Consider the following 9,495-nt stretch of genomic DNA (forward strand, 5'->3'; position numbering starts at 1 on the left):
TTCCATTCCCCCACGTGTCTTGGATCCCCTCCTTCTGCTTGCCGGCAAGACGGTAGGGGATCCTCCGCTCCTTGTGGGGCCTCCGCCTGCTGCCCTGGCCCCAGGGACGGTAGGGTGCGGCTCCACCGGTCTATTTCCCTCTCACACTCCCTGATACTCCTCAGCCTTTCCACCTCCTCCTTCAGCTCTGCCACCAGAGTTATTGCTGAGCAGTGCTTACACAGCATTAAGGCCTTTTCTGCTCTGTTGTGGTTTAGCCCCAGCCTGCAACTAAGCACCGTGCAGCTGCTCACTCACTCCCCCTACCCCAATGGGATGGGGGAGAGAATCGGAGGAGTAAGAGTGAGAAACACTCCTGGGTTGAGATAAGAACAGTTTAAGAATTGAAATAAAGTAAAATAATAATGATAATAATAACAATATAATAATGACAATAATAATAACAATATACAAAGCAAGTGATGCACAATGCAATTGGTCACCACCCGCCGACTGATACACAGACAGTTCCTGAGCAGAGATCGCTGCTCCCCGTCCAACCCCCCCCAGTTTCTATACTGAGCATGACATCATATGGTATGGAATAGCCCTTTGGTCAGTTTGGATCAACTATTCTGGCTGTGCCCCCTCCCAGTTTCTTGTGCACCTGGCAGAGCATGGGAAGCTGAAAAGCATAAGCTGACTAGCATAAGCAGTACTTAGCAACAACTAAAAAACATCAGCGTGTTATCAACATTCTTCTCCTACTACATCCAAAACACAGCACTATGCCTGCTACTAGGAAGAAAATTAACTCTATCCCAGCCAAAACCAGGACAGTTAATCACCCCAAGGATGATGGGAGCAAGGGCTAATGAGCCCCAAGGGTAAAAAACAGCAAGGCTGATGAGCCTTGGGGGTTAACCACCCCAAAGGTGATGCACCCAAAGGGTGTTGGGCCCTGGCTTCAACCTCCCCAGGGGTGATGGGCCCCCACAGTTAACCACCATAAGGGTGATGGGTCTCAAGGTTAACCAAGCCAAGGGTTTGGGCCCCCTCACTGATGGGCCCCCAGGGTTAACCACTCCAAGGGTAATGTGCCAAAGATGATGGGCCCCCAGAGTTAAACACCTCAAGGGTGATGAGTTCCAGTGTTAACCACTTCAAAGGGCGGTTGTTCTCTGGGATGTTGGCCCTGGGGTGATGTGCTCATTTTGAGCATCCAAAGGCTGAGGTTTAGTTTAACTGCAAAGTCTAAATTTCAGGGTCCAAAGGGCAAATTCTAGGATCCAGCCAGGCATTTTTAAGGTTCCAAACCCTCCCTGGGAGGGTCCAAAGCCCTCTTTTAGGGCTCAAAGCCTCAGTTTTAGGTCCCAAAGCCTCATTTTAGGGTAACAAAGCCTCATTTTAGGGTACAAGCTCCTCACTTAGGGCTCGAAGCCTCATTTTCTTCATGTCCAAAGCCTCATTTTGAGAGTCCAAAGACCCATTCTTAGGGTGTAAAGCCCCAGTTTTAGGGCCCAAATCCCTATTTGTAGGGTCCAAATGGTGTCTTTTGGTATCCATGGCGTTTTTTGAGGAGCCACAGTTTCAATCCCTCATTCGTTAGGGTCCAAAGCCTCATTTCTAATTTCCACGATTTATGCTTTTCAGGTTTAAAGATTCATTTTAAGGGCCTAGAGCGTCATTTTCAAGGCCTGAAGCCGGATTTTGAAGGTCCAAAGCCTCATTTGTAGAGTCCAAAGCATGATTTATAGTGTCCAAAGCCTCATTTTTACTTTCCAAAGTCTTACTTTTCACCTCTAAAGCCTCATTTCAGGCTCCAAAGCCTCATTTTGAGCATCCACAGGCTGAGGTTTAGTTTGTAAAGTCTAAATTTCAGGGTCCAAAGTGCAAATTCTAGTATCCAGCCAGGCATTTTGAAGGTTCCAAACCCTCCTTGGGAGGGTCCAAAGTCTTCTTTTAGGGCACCACCTCAAAGTGGTCAGATGAGCCTGTGTTCAGATGAGCCTGAGAACCACAGAATAAAGGTGGAGGTGGTACAAGAGAATCAATGTCATACCGTGCTGCTACAAACTAGGTAAATGCTGTTTCCCCACTGGAAAACCCAAACCTCTGGGATCAGGTTCACTTCTCAAGTTGTGAAGTGTTTTTCTAGCAGAAGCAGAAGACACCAGGCTGATGCCTCTGCTGCCCCCTGCTCCCTGAGGGCCCCTTTCCCTTATGACCCAACTGAGAGAGGTTTGTATTTTTTTTCTTTTTCTTTTTCTTATGTGAACGTAGCAATGTAAGAAGCAGACTCGCCACAAAACACACTTGACAGTCCTGTTCTGTAGTATTATGTGCTAAAAGGAAATTTACTTTTTCCTTTCCCGTTGTAGCTAGGCAGGTGGTTTGCTTTTTGGACCAATGCCAGTTAGAAAACTAATGTTTCTGGTTTGGTTTTGTTTTTCTTTTCCTGGGAAGAGCTGCTTCTACATTTCTGTGAATTAAGCAGGTGGCTAGCATGAACAGACCATGGAACAGGAGATCTCTATCGCAACACCTGTATTTTGGCAGAACAGACAAAGAGAGAGCAGGGTTTTGTGAGTCTTTCTGCATCTTTATTAAGCATTACCAGAGCAACGAAATGAGTTGACATTAGAAACTCAGTTACTGGTGTTTAACTGAAGAACAATTTTTGAGGTTGAGGGGGCTCTGGCCCAGCTCCATAAAGGTGGGGAACCTCTGAAAATAGGCAGGAGTTAAGACAGCTAACGTCTCCTGAGAGATTGCATCTCGGTCTTCCAAAGAGAGTGTCTGTTAAGGAGGGTGGTGGTGTGGTGGTGCAGCTCCCCAGGCCACCCTGCGATCTCAGAATAAGCCCTCTTGTGCTTGGTCACAAGTGCAGTGACTTGGGTGTCAGACACTCCCTGGCCACACCTGGGCCATCTGCTGCCTGAGTTGTATACCAGAATGACTCGGCATGAATTGTGGCCAGAATTTAAAATACTGACCAAAGCCAATCATCTTGAGATCCTATAAATAGCAATCCAAAAGTGAGACCTTTTGAGCTCTCTGGGACTGCAGCGGGCTGTGTGACCCAGTATCTCCCGCTGAGCTGGGATGTCCCTCAGTGTAGATTTTGCGAGGATTGAAGGATCGTCTGTCAACAATTTCATGAGGACTCAAATGCCTGATTTTAGGAGGTTCACCAACCATCCATTGATGAATGCTGGCACATAAAAGTGAGTAATTCATGAAACTCACAAAAAGGGAAATTTTAATCACAGGTTAACCTCTGTGTGTGTGTGTGCAATTTGATTTAGAGCTGTTTGTCAGTCTGTGTGTATGCGTGTGATTTGATTTAAACCCCATCTGTGTGTGCAACCCTGCTGTAAGGTTTAGGTGACCTGTGCCATTCTCGAATCTTTAACTAAGTCACTATTTTGATTGTAAGAACTTCCACTGAATCACTCTGTTAAACGGGCTGATGCTTAAATGCTGTTAAGAATTATATAACCTAATTTTGTGATCTATCTCCAAAATATTAATAAATCCTATATTGCTGCTAAACCAAAGCTGTGCAAAAAAATCATTTTGCCCTGTCAGGCACTGGTGGGACCGTCCCCTCTGCCATGCCCAAATGGCCTCTGGGGCCTGGAAAGGCCTGAGGGAAGGGCCAGACCCAGCTTAGTTTAGTAAAACTAAACTAGTAAACTAAAACTGGCTTTGTGTCACGAATGCAGGCTTGTAAAGCCTGCTGATTATATTAATTTCTCGTAAATGAGTGACTTTACACAGTTTGATTTAGTAGCTGTTTAAAATTTACTTGTGGCAAATCGTAAGGTTTTGGTTGCGGTATTTTAACAGCAGTCAAACAGTGATTAACAAAGTCATTAGACAAAACTGATCAAAACAGTGACTTAGTTACAGGTTTGAAGATGGCAAGGTTCACTCTATTACTGCATGGAAGAAGTGCATACAGGGAAATTAAGTTACACTGAGTTGGAATGATTCACAGAGAGATCGTGTATACAGAGGAGGACCCTTCCGTTGAGTCACGAGGTTCAGAACAGACCCCCTTGCTTTCTAAACTCCTTCTCAGAGAGGAGTCGAGGTGCAGCTGGGCCCAATCTTAGTCTCAGACTTGGTCAACGGTTTATAGGAATAAGGATAATGCAGCAGTATAAGACTCACTTTATAATTAAATCATACATCTACAGACTACTTAAATTAATTTACACATGCATACACACATACATGAATATATATATACTTCTATACATATATATGGTATACCTGTTAAAAATTCCCCTTGAGTTCAGTGAAATATCCACATCGAATGTCTTGGCATTTCTCAACAGGCAAGGGTTGAGCCTCGAGGAGTGAAGCGTTTCAGCCCGGGCTCCACCGTCGCTCTTCAGCAATGGACCTCTGATCTTCACAAACTTTAAGAGTTTGCTAGCTCCGAGAGGCGTCCCACTCAGAGGGAGGTGCTGGTGCAGCCCGCCGCAGTCCAGGAGAGATCAAAGGGCCTCACTTAGGACTGCTGTTTATAGGATCGTGAAATGATTGGCTTTAGTCACCAGTGAATTTCCATCTGAGCCACAATCCAGGTTGGTAATTACTGGAATTCCAGTAACGATGATACTGCTCTGTTTCAAGGCTGTCAGGGGTAGCTGATTGTTTCTGCTCCCCTCGTTAACCATAATCTGGAGTTTCTGATAAGGACAGGGCCTCTCTCCACGTGGACCATGTAGGAGTTTCTGGTACAATTAAGGGGCGCCTAACTGACCAACTTACTACACAAAGTTGCGGTCTGGCAGGAATTCCTGAGGTTGTAAAGCAGTTGAAGAGAGAAAAGTGGGAGGGGGACATGCACCACCACACTTTGGACCCTAAAAATGAGGCTTGGTGCCCTAAAATGAGGGTTAAGACCCTGAAGATTTGGACCCAACAAATGAGAGTTAAAACATTACAAATGAGGCTTTGGATTATAAAAATGAAGATTTGGATCTGAAACTGATTCTTTGAGCCTTGAAAATGAGGCTTTCAGACCCGGAAAACATATTTGGATGCTACAAATGAGGCTTTGAACAATAAAAATGTGGCTTTGAGACCCCAAATGAGGTTTTGTTCCCTAAAGTGAGTGTTTGGATGATAAAAATGGGGCTTTGTACTCTAGAATTGATGCTTTGGACTCTAAAAATGAAACTTTGGAAACTAAAAATTACACCTTAGACCCTAAAATGATAATTCAGATTCTATAAATGTAGCTTTGGACCTTAAAAAAAGCGGGTTTTGGCCCTAAAAATGAGGGTTTAGACCCTTAAATGAAGCTTTGGGCCTTAAAAATAAGATTATGATCCCTACCATTAAGACTTTGAGCTGTAAAAGAGGGGTTTGGACCCTGTGAATGAGAATATGGACCCTAAAAATGAAGCTTCGAGCCCTATAGCAGAGGGTTTGGAATCTAAAATGAGGCTTCGGCCTCTGAAATGAGCTTTGTGTCTTAAAATGAAGTTTGGACCCAAAAACTGAGGCTTTGACACTGAAGAATAAGCGTCACACCCAATTTAAGGCTTTTTGGTTAAAATTCAGGTTTGGAAAATAAAAATGAGGCTTTGGGCACTAAAAAGTCAATGCCCCATGCCTGCCAGTGTTTAAGAAGCATTTGGACAATGCCCTTATGTGCTTTAACTTGGTCAGCCCTGAACTGTGGTCAGGCAGTTGGACTAGATGATCATTGTAGGTCCCTTCCAATGTAAATATTCTATTCTATTCTATTCTATTCTATTCTATTCTATTCTATTCTATTCTATTCTATTCTATTCTACTCTATTCTATTCTAAAAAAAATGAGGCTTTGGGCTCTAAAACTTACAGACTGGATCCTGAAAATTAGGCTATGGGAAAATGAGGCTTTGGTAACTAAAATGAAGCTTTGGACCATAAAAACGAGGCTTTGGAACCTCAAAATCAGATTTGGGGCATTAAAAATGATGCTTTGGGCCCTTAAAGTATCCTTGAACCTCTCAAGTGGGGTTTGGAACTTATAAATGAGGGTTTGTATCCTAAAAATGAGGATTTGGACCTTAAACATGACTATTTAGACCCTAGAAGGAGGATTTGGGCCCTAAAAATGAGGCTTGCATCTTGAAAATGAGTGTTTGGGCTTTAAAAACATGGGGCTGGATCTTAAAAATGGGTCTTTGGACACTAAAATGAGGCTTTGGACCCTGAAAATGATGATTTAGGCTCTAACTTGAGGCTTTTGGGCCTTTAAGATGCAGCTTTGGACTCTAAGAAATGAGGCTTTGTGCCCTAAACATGAGGGTTGAGACTCAGAAAAGGTGATTTGGGCCTTAAAAAGGAGGGTTTTTCTTACCCAAAGAGTCAGCAGATCTTGTAGCCAGAGGGGCAAAACTTTGGTGGTGTTCATACCTCAACTGGGCATGTCCTTGAGCAGCCTGATGGGAACTGCTCTGAGCACAGGTTTGAGCTGGAAACCTCTTGATGTCCCCTCTGACCAGGATTATTCCAGGATTTTTTGATTTCCCTCAGCAGAAAGTCCCCATTTGACAAGCTCAGCTGGACAGGGTAACACTGCAGACTTCCCAGTGAGGCACATCGTACCCCAGCAGTGAGCTCCTGGTTCTGGGTAGATCTCTCAATTTTGGCACTTCAACAAGATATTCAAATTCCCAGCCTGGCACCCTCAGATCTCTTGCAAACCCATGCAGAAAGTGAAATTCAGCTTTGCAGAGCCTCATCATTCACTCGCGCCAGTGTCCTCAGGAACAACCTTTGCTCAAGGTCAGGGACTGAATTTTTAGGGCGGCATCAGTGTGGCTTCTTCCCCCAGGTGCCAGAGGGGGTACTAATCTGAAGCTTCCCATAAGGACAGGTTGAATAGGATAGATTTAGGCAAGGAGGAAAATGCCAGGTAACAGGAGACTACGAGTGCCATAGTACTGGGACTGGAGATGGACTGTCACTGCGGGTGGCCCATGGGATGGCCAAACGGCAGACCTACTTGGAGGATTTCACAGGTAGAGAAATAAATTGGATATAAATTGGATAATCTGGGAGATAAATAGGAGAGTAAAGAGCCGTGGCTCTACCCCAAGTGGAAGTAGAAAGTCCAGCCCAGCAGAGCTGGCCTCAGCCTTGCTCTCTTTCCTTTCCTGGTCCCTTATGGTCCTGGGTGAAAGTTCAGGTGGCCTGGCAAGGGGCTGTGCTCAGTGCTGCAGAGGATACAAAGCAGCCCCCAGGGGCCACCCTGGGGGCCCATCCTGGCAGTCTCAAAAGCTTCCTCCCCCGGCATGCGGGGCACGAGGGCCACCTTCGTGGAGCAGGAGCAGCGGGCACCTAGCCAACATGGACCAAAGGAGCCCTGGCAAGAGGCCCTGCTCAGTGCTGCAGAGGAAGGCAAAAAAACCCCAGGCACACTTGCTAGCCCACCCTGGGGGAAAAAAGCCTTCCTCGCCCCAGCTGCAGGGCAGGCCAGGCCACCTGTGTGGTGCGTGAACAGGAGGCAGGAACCTGGCCCAACGGGCCCGGAGGCACCCTGGCAAGTGGTCACGCTCAGTGCTGCAGAGGAAGGCCAAACCCCGCGGGGAGCAGTGCCAATGGGCCCCGGGGCAAAGTCCCTTCCTGAGCCCAGGGCTGCCCAGCGGCGCTTCCCTCAGCACGCCAGCAAGACCTGCCTCCTCCTCCCGCAGCCTGCTCATGCCTCCCACAAGAGTCCCAACCCCTCGCCCAGTCTGCTTTTTTTGTTATCTTTCAGGATTTCATTTCATTTCATTTCCATTAATTTTGCTTCATCTAATTTCATTATTTCATTCTTTCTTCCTTTTCATCACTCTCCGCTTTTTTCATTTCATTATTTCATTCTTTCGTTTCATTAATCCACTCATATTTCATTGCTTTCTTTCATTGCATTATACATTTCAATTCATTATGAATTTTCTTTTCATTATTTCATTTCAAATAATTTCATTTCATTATTTCATTTCATTCCATTCCATTTCATTTCATGCAGTTTCATGTAGTTGCATGTAGTTGCATTTCATTCCACATAACTCTTACATTAATTATTTCATTTCATTTCATTTCATTTCACTTCATTTCATTTCAGTTGGACTCCATTGTTGCTGTAGGTCCCTTCCAACTCAACTCTTCTATTCAATTTGATTTGATTTGATTTGCTTCATTGGGATACACATTTAGCAAAAGCCACCTGGTTAGTCAACACAAGGGGATCATAGAATCAAGCTGGCCCTGCCCAATCAGAACTCTTACGAACTGTAGAGGGGGATAAGGTCCCCGTAGTGCACATAAAACATATGCTGGGGAAGACAGTCTGGGTTATCCCTGCCTTCGTCAAAGAAAAACCCATTAATGGGATTGGTGTTGCTCAAGGAGCTGGGTGCACTTGGTGGGTGATGCGAAAGGATGGGGAAGTCCGATGCGTACCTCAAGGGGATTTGATATTGGGTAAAACCAGCCAATGAACTGAGTTGTATGATGTTAACTGCTATATAATACTGTATGTCATCACTTCTATGGTTGCTATGTGACATATCAACGGTATTACAGTAAGAATTGCCAGCATTAATCAAGAATGAACTGCAGTGAAACCGAACAAAGTGCAGGGTTGATGGAACCGGAACTGCCTTTAGCATGCAACAAGCCAACACCGCACACCATCTCTCCTACCCTGAAAGACTGTGATGGCAGACGGAGCCCAAAGTCATGGACTAAATGAACTCAATGGACATTTTAGAGGGATGGTCCATAGACAAAGGGAATGGTATCTGTGTGTATATATCAAAAGACAGGAAAAGTGGTGGTGATTAATTGGAATGTATTGGGAAGTGTAGGACCTGTGCATGATGTAGATGGTATAGAATAAGGGGTGGATACTGTCCTGGTTTTGGCTGGGATAGAGTTAATTTTCTTCCTAGTAGCAGGCATAGTGCTGTGTTATGGATTTAGTATGAGAACAATGCTGATAACACACTGATGTTTTAGTTGTTGCTCAGTACTGCTTATACAAGTCAAGGACTTTTCAGCTTCCCATGCTCTGCCAGGTGCACAAAAATCTGGGAGGGGGCAGAGCCAGGATAGTTGACCAAGACTGGCCAAAGGGCTATCCCATACCATCTGACATCATGTTTAGTAAATAAGATGGGGGAGTTGGCCGGGGGGCAGCAATCGCTGCTCAGGGACTGGCTGGGCATCAGTAGGAGCATGGTGAGCAATTGCATTGTGCATCACTTAATATGTCGTCGTTGTTGTTGTTATCATTATTATTACTACTACAACTATTTTACTTAATTTATTTCAATTATTAAACTGTTCTTATTTCAACCCACAAGTTTTCTCACTTTTAATCTTCCGAATCTCTCCCCATCCCACCGGGACAGGGGAAGTGAGCGAGCGGCTGTGTGGTGCTTAGTTGCTGCCCAGGGTTAAACCACCACACTCTATGAGCTCAGCTGCCCAGGGCTGTCCTTGTGAGCAGGGTCCC

This window comes from Pelecanus crispus, chromosome 15, assembly GCF_030463565.1.
Source record: "Pelecanus crispus isolate bPelCri1 chromosome 15, bPelCri1.pri, whole genome shotgun sequence".
Classification (NCBI taxonomy): Eukaryota; Metazoa; Chordata; class Aves; order Pelecaniformes; family Pelecanidae; genus Pelecanus; species Pelecanus crispus.